This window comes from Scyliorhinus canicula, chromosome 2 (assembly GCF_902713615.1).
Source record: "Scyliorhinus canicula chromosome 2, sScyCan1.1, whole genome shotgun sequence".
NCBI lineage: Eukaryota > Metazoa > Chordata > Chondrichthyes > Carcharhiniformes > Scyliorhinidae > Scyliorhinus > Scyliorhinus canicula.
In genome coordinates this window covers 284,202,743-284,212,976 of record NC_052147.1, presented here as the reverse complement: position 1 = coordinate 284,212,976, position 10,234 = coordinate 284,202,743, and positions in this window count along the sequence as shown.

The window sequence follows — 10,234 nt, the reverse complement described above, 5'->3', positions numbered from 1 at the left end:
AGAGAGAGAGACGGGGAGCGGTGATGATAGCGAGAGAGAAAGATGAGGAGCTGTGTTGATAGCGAGAGAGAGATGGGGGGAGCTGTGTTGATAGCGAGAGAGAGAGACGGGGAGCGGTGATGATAGCGAGAGAGAGACGGGGAGCTGTGATGATAGCGAGAGAGAGAGATGGGGAGCTGTGTTGATAGCGAGAGAGAGACGCGGGGGAGCTGTGTTGATAGCGAGAGAGAGAGGACGGCGAGCTGTGCTGATAGCGAGAGAGAAAGACGGTGAGCTGTGTTGATAGCGAGAGAGAGACGCGGGGGAGCTGTGTTGATAGTGAGAGAGAAAGACGGGGAGCTGTGTTGATAGCGAGAGAGAGAGAGACAGGGAGCTGTGTTGATAGCGAGAGAGAGTGAGACGGGGAGTTGTGTTGATAGCGAGAGAGAGAGACGGGGAGCTGTGTTGATAGCGAGAGAGAGACCGGGAGCTGTGTTGATAGCGAGAGAGAGACCGGGAGCTGTGTTGATAGTGAGAGAGAGAGACCGGGAGCTGTGTTGATAGCGAGAGAGAGACGGGGAGCTATGTTGATCGCGAGAGAGAGACGGGGAGCTGTGTTGATAGCGAGAGAGAGACGGGAGCTGTACTGATAGCAAGAGAGAGAGACCGGGAGCTGTGTTGATAGTGAGAGAGAGACGGGGGAGCTGCATTGATAGGGAGAGAGAGACGGGGAGCTGTGTTGATAGCGAGAGAGAGACAGGGAGCTGTACTGATAACGAGAGAGAGACGGGGAGCTGTGTGATAGTGAGAGAGAGAGACGGGGAGCTGTGTTGATAGCGAGAAGGAGACGGGAGCTGTGTTGATAGCGAGAGAGAGACGGGGGACCTGTAATGATGAGGGGAGAGAGAGACAGGGAGCTGTGTTGATAGCGAGAGAGAGAGTGACAGCGAGCTGTGTTGATAGTGAGAGAGAGAGTGACAGGGAGCTGTGTTGATAGTGAGAGAGAGAGACGGGGAGCTGTGTTGATAGCGAGAGAGAGAGACGGGGAGCTGTGTTGATAGCGAGAGAGAGAGACGGGGAGCTGTGTTGAAAGCAAGAGAGAGACAGGGAGCTGCGTTGATAGCGAGAGAGAGACAGGGAGCTGCGTTGATAGCGAGAGAGAGAGACGGGGAGCTGTGTTGATAGCGAGAGAGAGACGGGGAGCTGTGTTGATAGCGAGAGAGAGACGGGGAACTGTTTTGATAGCGAGAGAGAGAGACGGGGAGCTGTGTTGATAGCGAGAGAGAGACGGGGGAGCTGTGTTGATAGCGAGAGAGAGACCGGGAGCCGTGTTGATAGCGAGAGAGAGAGACGGGGAGCTGTGTTGATAGCGAGAGAGAGAGACGGGGAGCTGTGTTGATAGCGAGAGAGAGAGACGGGGAGCTGTGTTGATAGCGAGAGAGAGACGGGGAGCTCTGTTGATAGCGAGAGAGAGAGACGGGGAGCTGTGTTGATAGCGAGAGAGAGAGACGGGAGCTCTGTTGATAGCGAGAGAGAGACGGGGAGCTGTGTTGATAGCGGGAGAGAGACAGGGAGCTGTGCTGATAGCGAGAGAGCGAGACGGGGAGCTGTGATGATAGCGAGAGAGACAGACGAGGAGCTGTGATGATAGCGAGAGAGAGATGGGGGGAGCTGTGTTGATAGCGAGAGAGAGAGACGGGGAGCGGTGATGATAGCGAGAGAGAAAGATGAGGAGCTGTGTTGATAGCGAGAGAGAGATGGGGGGAGCTGTGTTGATAGCGAGAGAGAGAGACGGGGAGCGGTGATGATAGCGAGAGAGAGACGGGGAGCTGTGATGATAGCGAGAGAGAGAGATGGGGAGCTGTGTTGATAGCGAGAGAGAGACGGGGAGCTGTGTTGATAGCGAGAAGGAGACGGGGAGCTGTGTTGATAGCGAGAGAGAGACGGGGGACCTGTAATGATGAGGGGAGAGAGAGACAGGGAGCTGTGTTGATAGCGAGAGAGAGAGTGACAGCGAGCTGTGTTGATAGTGAGAGAGAGAGTGACAGGGAGCTGTGTTGATAGTGAGAGAGAGAGACGGGGAGCTGTGTTGATAGCGAGAGAGAGAGACGGGGAGCTGTGTTGATAGCGAGAGAGAGAGACGGGGAGCTGTGTTGAAAGCAAGAGAGAGACAGGGAGCTGCGTTGATAGCGAGAGAGAGACAGGGAGCTGCGTTGATAGCGAGGGAGAGAGACGGGGAGCTGTGTTGATAGTGAGAGAGAGACGGGGAGCTGTGTTGATAGCGAGAGAGAGACGGGGAACTGTTTTGATAGCGAGAGAGAGAGACGGGGAGCTGTGTTGATAGCGAGAGAGAGACGGGGGAGCTGTGTTGATAGCGAGAGAGAGACCGGGAGCCGTGTTGATAGCGAGAGAGAGAGACGGGGAGCTGTGTTGATAGCGAGAGAGAGAGACGGGGAGCTGTGTTGATAGCGAGAGAGAGAGACGGGGAGCTATGTTGATAGCGAGAGAGAGACGGGGAGCTGTGTTGATAGCGAGAGAGAGAGACGGGGAGCTGTGTTGAAAGCAAGAGAGAGACAGGGAGCTGCGTTGATAGCGAGAGAGAGACAGGGAGCTGCGTTGATAGCGAGGGAGAGAGACGGGGAGCTGTGTTGATAGCGAGAGAGAGACGGGGAGCTGTGTTGATAGTGAGAGAGAGACGGGGAGCTGTGCTGATAGCGAGAGAGAGAGACGGGGAGCTGTGTTGATAGCGAGAGAGAGAGACGGGGAGCTGTGTTGATAGCGAGAGAGAGACCGGGAGCTGTGTTGATAGCAAGAGAGAGAGACGGAGAGCTGTGTTGACAGTGAGAGAGAGACGGGGAGCTGTGTTGATAGCGAGAGAGAGACGGGGAGCTGTGTTGATAGCGAGAGAGAGACGGGAGCTGTGTTGATAGCGAGAGAGAGACGGGGAGCTATGTTGATAGCGAGAGAGAGACGGGGAGCTGTGTTGATAGCGAGAGAGAGACGGGAGCTGTACTGATAGCAAGAGAGAGAGACCGGGAGCTGTGTTGATAGTGAGAGAGAGACGGGGGAGCTGCATTGATAGGGAGAGAGAGACGGGGAGCTGTGTTGATAGCGAGAGAGAGACAGGGAGCTGTACTGATAACGAGAGAGAGACGGGGAGCTGTGTTGATAGTGAGAGAGAGAGACGGGGAGCTGTGTTGATAGCGAGAAGGAGACGGGGAGCTGTGTTGATAGCGAGAGAGAGACGGGGGACCTGTAATGATGAGGGGAGAGAGAGACAGGGAGCTGTGTTGATAGCGAGAGAGAGAGTGACAGCGAGCTGTGTTGATAGTGAGAGAGAGAGTGACAGGGAGCTGTGTTGATAGTGAGAGAGAGAGACGGGGAGCTGTGTTGATAGCGAGAGAGAGAGACGGGGAGCTGTGTTGATAGCGAGAGAGAGAGACGGGGAGCTGTGTTGAAAGCAAGAGAGAGACAGGGAGCTGCGTTGATAGCGAGAGAGAGACAGGGAGCTGCGTTGATAGCGAGGGAGAGAGACGGGGAGCTGTGTTGATAGTGAGAGAGAGACGGGGAGCTGTGTTGATAGCGAGAGAGAGACGGGGAACTGTTTTGATAGCGAGAGAGAGAGACGGGGAGCTGTGTTGATAGCGAGAGAGAGACGGGGGAGCTGTGTTGATAGCGAGAGAGAGACCGGGAGCCGTGTTGATAGCGAGAGAGAGAGACGGGGAGCTGTGTTGATAGCGAGAGAGAGAGACGGGGAGCTGTGTTGATAGCGAGAGAGAGAGACGGGGAGCTGTGTTGATAGCGAGAGAGAGACGGGGAGCTGTGTTGATAGCGAGAGAGAGAGACGGGGAGCTGTGTTGATAGCGAGAGAGAGAGACGGGAGCTCTGTTGATAGCGAGAGAGAGACGGGGAGCTGTGTTGATAGCGGGAGAGAGACAGGGAGCTGTGCTGATAGCGAGAGAGCGAGACGGGGAGCTGTGATGATAGCGAGAGAGACAGACGAGGAGCTGTGATGATAGCGAGAGAGAGATGGGGGGAGCTGTGTTGATAGCGAGAGAGAGAGACGGGGAGCGGTGATGATAGCGAGAGAGAAAGATGAGGAGCTGTGTTGATAGCGAGAGAGAGATGGGGGGAGCTGTGTTGATAGCGAGAGAGAGAGACGGGGAGCGGTGATGATAGCGAGAGAGAGACGGGGAGCTGTGATGATAGCGAGAGAGAGAGATGGGGAGCTGTGTTGATAGCGAGAGAGAGACGCGGGGGAGCTGTGTTGATAGCGAGAGAGAGAGACGGCGAGCTGTGCTGATAGCGAGAGAGAAAGACGGTGAGCTGTGTTGATAGCGAGAGAGAGACGCGGGGGAGCTGTGTTGATAGTGAGAGAGAAAGACGGGGGAGCTGTGTTGATAGCGAGAGAGAGAGAGACAGGGAGCTGTGTTGATAGCGAGAGAGAGTGAGACGGGGAGTTGTGTTGATAGCGAGAGAGAGAGACGGGGAGCTGTGTTGATAGCGAGAGAGAGACCGGGAGCTGTGTTGATAGCGAGAGAGAGACCGGGAGCTGTATTGATAGTGAGAGAGAGAGACCGGGAGCTAAGTTGATAGCGAGAGAGAGACGGGGAGCTGTATTGATAGTGAGAAAGAGACGGGGAGCTATATTGATAGCAAGAGAGAGACGGGGAGCTGTGTTGATAGCGAGAGAGAGAGACGGGGAGCTGTGATGATAGCGAGAGAGAGAGACGGGGAGCTGTGTTGATAGTGAGAGAGAGACGGGGAGCTGTGTTGATAGTGAGAGAGAGACGGGGAGCGGTGCTGATAGTGAGAGAGAGACGGGGAGCTGCGTTGATAGCGAGAGAGAGACGGGGAGCTGTGTTGATAGTGAGAGAGAGACGGGGAGCGGTGCTGATAGCGAGAGAGAGACGGGGAGCTGCGTTGATAGCGAGAGAGAGACGGGGGAGCTGTGTTGATAGCGAGAGAGAGAGACGGGGAGCTGTGTTGATAGCGAGGGAGAGAGACGGGGAGCTGTGTTGGTAGTGAGAGAGAGACAGGGAGCTGTGTTGATAGCGAGAGAGAGACGGGGAGCTGTGTTGATAGTGAGTGAGAGACGGGGAGCTATGTTGATAGCGAGAGAGAGACGGGGAGCTGTGTTGATAGCGAGGGAGAGAGACGGGGAGCTGTGTTGAAAGCAAGAGAGAGACAGGGAGCTGCGTTGATAGCGAGAGAGAGACAGGGAGCTGCGTTGATAGCGAGGGAGAGAGACGGGGAGCTGTGTTGATAGTGAGAGAGAGACGGGGAGCTGTGTTGATAGTGAGAGAGAGACGGGGAGCGGTGCTGATAGTGAGAGAGAGACGGGGAGCTGCGTTGATAGCGAGAGAGAGACGGGGAGCTGTGTTGATAGTGAGAGAGAGACGGGGAGCGGTGCTGATAGCGAGAGAGAGACGGGGAGCTGCGTTGATAGCGAGAGAGAGACGGGGGAGCTGTGTTGATAGCGAGAGAGAGAGACGGGGAGCTGTGTTGATAGCGAGGGAGAGAGACGGGGAGCTGTGTTGGTAGTGAGAGAGAGACAGGGAGCTGTGTTGATAGCGAGAGAGAGACCGGGAGCTGCGTTGATAGCGAGAGAGAGACGGGGGAGCTGTGTTGATAGCTAGAGAGAGTGACGGGGAGCTGTGTTGATAGCGAGAGAGAGAGACAGGGAGCTGTGTTGATAGCGAGAGAGAGAGACGGGGAGCTGTGTTGGTAGTGAGAGAGAGACAGGGAGCTGTGTTGATAGCGAGAGAGAGACGGGGAGCTGTGTTGATAGCGAGAGAGAGAGACGGGGAGCTGTGTTGATAGTGAGTGAGAGACGGGGAGCTATGTTGATAGCGAGAGAGAGACGGGGAGCTGTGTTGATAGCGAGAGAGAGAGACGGGGAGCTGTGTTGAAAGCAAGAGAGAGACAGGGAGCTGCGTTGATAGCGAGAGAGAGACAGGGAGCTGCGTTGATAGCGAGGGAGAGAGACGGGGAGCTGTGTTGATAGCGAGAGAGAGACGGGGAGCTGTGTTGATAGTGAGAGAGAGACGGGGAGCTGTGTTGATAGCGAGAGAGAGAGACGGGGAGCTGTGTTGATAGCGAGAGAGAGAGACGGGGAGCTGTGTTGATAGTGAGAGAGAGACAGGGAGCTGTGTTGATAGCGAGAGAGAGACCGGGAGCTGTGTTGATAGCGAGAGAGAGAGACGGGGAGCTGTGTTGATAGTGAGTGAGAGACGGGGAGCTATGTTGATAGCGAGAGAGAGACGGGGAGCTGTGTTGATAGCGAGAGAGAGAGACGGGGAGCTGTGTTGAAAGCAAGAGAGAGACAGGGAGCTGCGTTGATAGCGAGAGAGAGACAGGGAGCTGCGTTGATAGCGAGGGAGAGAGACGGGGAGCTGTGTTGATAGCGAGAGAGAGACGGGGAGCTGTGTTGATAGTGAGAGAGAGACGGGGAGCTGTGCTGATAGCGAGAGAGAGAGACGGGGAGCTGTGTTGATAGCGAGAGAGAGAGACGGGGAGCTGTGTTGATAGCGAGAGAGAGACCGGGAGCTGTGTTGATAGCAAGAGAGAGAGACGGAGAGCTGTGTTGACAGTGAGAGAGAGACGGGGAGCTGTGTTGATAGCGAGAGAGAGACCGGGAGCTGTGTTGATAGCGAGAGAGAGACGGGAGCTGTGTTGATAGCGAGAGAGAGACGGGGAGCTATGTTGATCGCGAGAGAGAGACGGGGAGCTGTGTTGATAGCGAGAGAGAGACGGGAGCTGTACTGATAGCAAGAGAGAGAGACCGGGAGCTGTGTTGATAGTGAGAGAGAGACGGGGGAGCTGCATTGATAGGGAGAGAGAGACGGGGAGCTGTGTTGATAGCGAGAGAGAGACAGGGAGCTGTACTGATAACGAGAGAGAGACGGGGAGCTGTGTTGATAGTGAGAGAGAGAGACGGGGAGCTGTGTTGATAGCGAGAAGGAGACGGGGAGCTGTGTTGATAGCGAGAGAGAGACGGGGGACCTGTAATGATGAGGGGAGAGAGAGACAGGGAGCTGTGTTGATAGCGAGAGAGAGAGTGACAGCGAGCTGTGTTGATAGTGAGAGAGAGAGTGACAGGGAGCTGTGTTGATAGTGAGAGAGAGAGACGGGGAGCTGTGTTGATAGCGAGAGAGAGAGACGGGGAGCTGTGTTGATAGCGAGAGAGAGAGACGGGGAGCTGTGTTGATAGGGAGAGAGAGAGACGGGGGATCTGTGTTGACAGCGAGAGAGAGAGACGGGGAGCTGTGTTGTTAGCGAGAGAGAGACGGGGGGCTGTGTTGTTAGCGAGAGAGAGACGGGGGACCTGTAATGATGAGGGGAGAGAGAGACAGGGAGCTGTGTTGATAGCGAGAGAGAGAGTGACAGGGAGCTGTGTTGATAGTGAGAGAGAGAGTGACAGGGAGCTGTGTTGATAGTGAGAGAGAGAGACGGGGAGCTGTGTTGATAGCGAGAGAGAGAGACGGGGAGCTGTGTTGATAGGGGAGAGAGAGAGAGACGGGGGATCTGTGTTGATAGCGAGAGAGAGAGACGGGGAGCTGTGTTGATAGCGAGAGAGAGTGACGGGGAGCTGTGCTGATAGCGAGAAAGAGACGGGGAGCTGTGTTGATAGCGAGAGAGAGACGGGGAGCACTGTTGATAGTGAGAGAGAGACGGGGAGCTGTGTTGATAGTGAGAGAGAGACGGGGAGCGGTGCTGATAGCGAGAGAGAGACGGGGAGCTATGTTGATAGCGAGAGAGAGACGGGGAGCTGTGTTGATAGCGAGAGAGAGACGGGGAGCTGTGTTGATAGCGAGAGAGAGACCGGGAGCTGCGTTGATAGCGAGAGAGAGACGGGGGAGCTGTGTTGATAGCGAGAGAGAGACGGGGAGCTGTCTTGATAGCGAGAGAGAGACGGGGAGCTGTGTTGATAGCGAGAGAGAGAGACGGGGAGCTGTGTTGATAGCGAGAGAGAGACGGGGAGCTGTGTTGATAGCGAGAGAGAGACGGGGAGCTGTGTTGATAGCGAGAGAGAGACCGGGAGCTGCGTTGATAGCGAGAGAGAGACGGGGGAGCTGTGTTGATAGCGAGAGAGAGACGGGGAGCTGTCTTGATAGCGAGAGAGAGACGGGGAGCTGTGTTGATAGCGAGAGAGAGAGACGGGGAGCTGTGTTGATAGCGAGAGAGAGACCGGGAGCTGTGTTGATAGCGAGAGAGAGAGACGGGGAACTGTGTTGTTAGCGAGAGAGAGACAGGGAGCTGTGCTGATAGCGAGAGAGCGAGACGGGGAGCTGTGATGATAGCGAGAGAGAGAGACGAGGAGCTGTGATGATAGCGAGAGAGACGGGGAGCTGTACTGATAGCGAGAGAGAGAGACCAGGAGCTGTGATGATAGCGAGAGAGAGAGACGGGGAGCTGTGTTGATAGCGAGAGAGAGATGGGGAGCTGTGATGATAGCGAGAGAGAGAGACGGGGAGCTGTGTTGATAGCGAGAGAGATGAGGAGCTGTGTTGATAGCGAGAGAGAGAGAGAGACGGGGAGCTGTGTTGATAGCGAGAGAGAGAGACGGGGAGCTGTGTTGATAGCGAGAGAGAGAGACTGGTAGCTCTGTTGATAGCGAGAGAGAGACGAGGAGCTGTGTTGATAGCGAGAGAGAGAGAGACGGCGAGCTGTGTTGATAGCGAGAGAGAGACGGGGAGCCGTGTTGATAGCGAGAGAGAGACGGGGATCTGTGTTGATAGCGAGAGAGAGACGGGGAGCTGTGTTGATAGCGAGAGAGAGACGGGGAGCTGTGTTGATAGCGAGAGAGAGAGAGAGACGAGGAGCTGTGTTGATAGCGAGAGAGAGACGGGGAGCTGTGTTGATAGCGAGAGAGAGAGAGAGAGACGAGGAGCTGTGTTGATAGCGAGAGAGAGACGGGGAGCTGTGTTGATAGCGAGAGAGACGGGGAGCTGTGTTGATAGTGAGAGAGAGACGGGGAGCTGTGTTGATAGTGAGAGAGAGAGACGGGGAGCTGTGTTGATAGCGAGAGAGAGAGACGGGGAGCTGTGTTGATAGTGAGAGAGAGACAGAGAGCTGTGTTGATAGCGAGAGAGAGAGAGAGAGACGAGGAGCTGTACTGATAGCGAGAGAGAGACGGGGAGCTGTGTTGATAGTGAGAGAGAGACGGGGGAGCTGCATTGATAGGGAGAGAGAGAGACGGGGAGCTGTGTTGATAGCGAGAGAGAGAGACGGGGAGCTGTGTTGATAGCGAGAGAGAGAGAGGAGCTGTGTTGATAGCGAGAGAGATTGACGGGGGAGCTGTGTTGTTAGCGCGAGAGAGAGAGCGAGAGACCGGGAGCTGTGTTGATAGCGAGAGAGAGAGACGGGGGTGCTGTGTTGATAGCGAGAGAGAGAGACGGGGGAGCTGTGTTGATAGTGAGAGAGAGAGCGAGAGACGGGGAGCTGTGTTGATAGCGAGAGAGAGAGACGGGGGAGCTGTGTTGATAGTGAGAGAGAGAGCGAGAGACGGGGAGCTGTGTTGATAGTGAGAGAGAGAGACGGGGAGCTGTGTTGATAGTGAGAGAGAGAGACGGGGAGCTGTCTAGAAGGAGATAGTGACGCCGGGAGCTGTCCAGACGGAGACAGAGACACGGGGAGTTGTCTCGACGAAAAGAGTGACGCGGAGAGTCGCCGGGAACTGTCTAGACAAAGAGGTGGGGGGGAGCTGTGTAGACAGAGACGCGGGGAGCTGTGTAGACAGACGCGGGGAGCTGTGTAGACAGACGTGGGGAGCTGTCGAGACGGAGAGAGGTACGCAGGGAGCTGTCTAGACGGAGAGAGGTACGCGGAGAGCTGTCTAGACGGAGAGAGGTACGCGGAGAGCTGTGTAGACGGAGAGAGGTACGCGGAGAGCTGTGTAGACAGACGCAGGGAGCTGTGTAGACAGAGACGCGGGGAGCTGTGTAGACAGAGACGCGGGGAGCTGTGTAGACAGAGACGCGGGGAGCTGTGTAGACAGAGACGCGGGGAGCTGTGTAGACAGAGACGCGGGGAGCTGTGTAGACAGAGACGCGGGGAGCTGTGTAGACAGAGACGCGGGGAGCTGTGTAGACAGACGCGGGGAGCTATCGAGACGGAGAGAGGTACGCGGAGAGCTGTCTAGACGGAGAGTGTGGCACGAGGAGACGTGTTCAGTGATATAAAGAGAGACATGTTGCGTTGTCAGCAACATTATGGTCTTGTGCACTGCACCCACTGGATTTTGACAGCACTG